This window comes from Opisthocomus hoazin, unplaced genomic scaffold (genome assembly GCF_030867145.1).
Source record: "Opisthocomus hoazin isolate bOpiHoa1 unplaced genomic scaffold, bOpiHoa1.hap1 HAP1_SCAFFOLD_141, whole genome shotgun sequence".
NCBI classification, from domain to species: Eukaryota; Metazoa; Chordata; class Aves; order Opisthocomiformes; family Opisthocomidae; genus Opisthocomus; species Opisthocomus hoazin.
The window spans coordinates 95001-97500 of NW_027448840.1; the positions used below are offsets into that span (position 1 = coordinate 95001).

General features: G+C 79.3%; 1 non-coding gene across 1 annotated transcript; it reads right to left on the bottom strand.

Moving 5' to 3' along the window:
* Positions 1-379: 379 nt before the first annotated feature.
* LOC142359466 (5.8S ribosomal RNA) lies at positions 380-532 on the bottom strand. The gene has a single exon (XR_012762381.1). It is a non-coding gene; the product is annotated as a 5.8S ribosomal RNA (ribosomal RNA).
* Between the last annotated feature and the right edge of the window lie 1968 nt (positions 533-2500).

The following is a 2500-nucleotide window of genomic DNA, read 5'->3' on the forward strand; positions in this document are numbered from 1 at the left end:
CGCGCGCACGCGCGCGCGTCAGTGCGGCACGGCACCCCCGCGGTGCCCACCCGCAGACAGACGCCCGCGCGGGAGGCCGGCGGCGAGGCCCGCGCCATCGCCGCCCCGCGCCTCCCTCCCCCGAAGCTCGCTCTCGCTCTCTCTTCCCCAAACCCACCGCCGATAGCCCGGCGGGGACGAGCTCCGTCCAGCAGGCGCTCTCCGGGAGCGGGGAGCTTCGGAGCGCTCCCCGAGTCTCCATTTAGGGGGACGAAGGCCCGCGCGCTCGCGCGCGCGGCCCTGCGAGGCACCCCAGCCGCGCCGCTGCTGGCCCGCCGGCCCCCCCCCCCCGCGCTGGGGCGGGGGGGCTCGGCGGCGCAGACGGCGATTGATCGTAAAGCGACGCTCAGACAGGCGTAGCCCCGGGAGGAACCCGGGGCCGCGAGTGCGTTCGAAGTGTCGATGATCAATGTGTCCTGCAATTCACATTAATTCTCGCAGCTAGCTGCGTTCTTCATCGACGCACGAGCCGAGTGATCCACCGCTAAGAGTTGTCTCGGTTTCGGCACCGCCCCGCGCGCGCGGAGGGGCCGGGACCGCTCGCCGAGAGCGGCCCCTTCTCTGAGGACGGCCGGACCGACCGCCGGCCCCGCCGCCGCCCACCCCCCTCCGCACGCGCGGAGGGGGCGCGGCGCGGCGGCGCGACGCGGCGCGACGGAGAGGCCCTCGCCTCGGCTTGACCGTACGAGCACAGGGGAAACGGAAAACAACGGAAAACCCCGAGCGGCCAAAGGGCGGGGGAGCCCGCGCTCCCGACCGACCCTGGGGAAACGTACGCAACACACACACCCTTGGCGCGCTTCGTGGGCGGCCCAGGCGCCCGGGCTCGGACCGGCCTCCCCCCGGAGGCTACGGCACGCCCGGCCGCGACCCCTGCCCGCCTTCGCTCGGGAGCCGGACGCCCGGCTGCGCCCGCGCTGCGACGAGCCGGCTCCGCCCACCACGGTCGCCTCTCGCCCCGCCGGCGAACCTCGGCGCCGACGCCGCCTTCCACCGACGCCGGAGGAAGCGCGGCCGGCCACTGGAGCGCGAGCCGGCGACGCGCGGCCGCCCACCGGCCCGCGCCGGATGGGCGAACCCGGCCACCCCGCCCGGCGGCGGCGGCCGCCACCGCCGCCGCGAAAACCGCCGCCGCAGCCGCTTCTCGCCTCGGCCCCCTGGGGCCGCCGGCACGGCCCCAGCGGAAAGGCGGACGGCGCTGAGCGCGGGGGGCGGCTCCCACTCTCCCCGTTTCCACGCGAAGACCCGGAGCGGGACGCCCCCGCGCCGCGCGCCCGCCCTCGAGACGGAAGCGACGGGCGGGGAAACGCGGGACGGGACGGCCGCCAGCGGATGCGGCCGGGGAACCCTCCCGGACGACCCGACGGACGACCGGCACCGACCGGCACGCCGAGCGGCGCCGCCGCCGCTCGGCCTGGGGGGGTGTGGCTCGCCCCCCCCTTTCTTTCCCTGGGCGCCGAGGGCGGGGCGAGGAGCGGGAGAGGGGAGCGCGGCGCGCCCCGAGCGCGGCCGCAGCGCGAGCGTCCAAAGGCGCGGGGCGGCCCCCCGGCGGCCGCCCCCCCCCGCGGGGGCTCGCCGCGCCTTTCTTTCCCCCGGCGCGGAGCCCGCGCTCCGGCCGGCGGGTGGCCCCGTTTGCGAGGGCGGGCAGGTCGGCCGCGGCCGACCCGCGCCGCGGTCTCTCCGCCGAGACCGGCCCGCGGAGAGGGGGGGCAGGTTGGGGCAGCGAGACGCCCCCCCTTCTCCGGCACGGCGGCCCGCGGGGGCGGACGCCCCCCCCGCGGCTCGCGCCGTGCCGCTCGAGTCTTTAAACCGCCGCCCGGCTCCTTTGGCCTTTGACCCCCGGACTCGGCCGAGGGAGGGCCGCCGAAGCGCGGACGCTAGGTACCTGGCCCTGGGGTGAGGGAAACGACCTGCATGGCCCCGCGGGGGTGCCTCCCCCGGCTGCCGCCCTCGGGGGAGCGTCCGCCCGCGGGGGCGCGCCCGGCATCCGCCGCCACCACCTCGTCCTCCTTAGCCCCGGGGCCCGGGGTTTCCCTCGATAGCCCGGCGCTGCGCCCGGGGGGAGAGACGTGGCTCGGGCCGCCCGCTCGCGCGGGACGCGACCCGGCCGGGGGGGGGCCTCGCCCGCCCCGGGCGGCGCCAGCGGCCGAGACCGTGCTCGCGCCCCCCCCTTCCCGCCACGGCTCCCTCTTCGAGAGGCAGCCGTGCCGGGTCGGAGGGGAGGTTCGCGGGTCCGGCCGCCGCGCCGCCCGAAACGCCGTGCGCACACCCGCGCCACGGCCCGGAACGCCCGGAGACAGCCCTGTCCCGCGCGCGGGGGGGTAGACGGCGCCGCCGCCGGCGCCGCCCCACCCCCCCCCCCAGGAGCTGCCGCCCCCCGAAGACGGCGACACCCCTCGGCTGTCGCGCTTGCGGCCCCCGGTGCCGCCGCCGTCGCTCGACGCTCGCCCCCCGGCCCGCC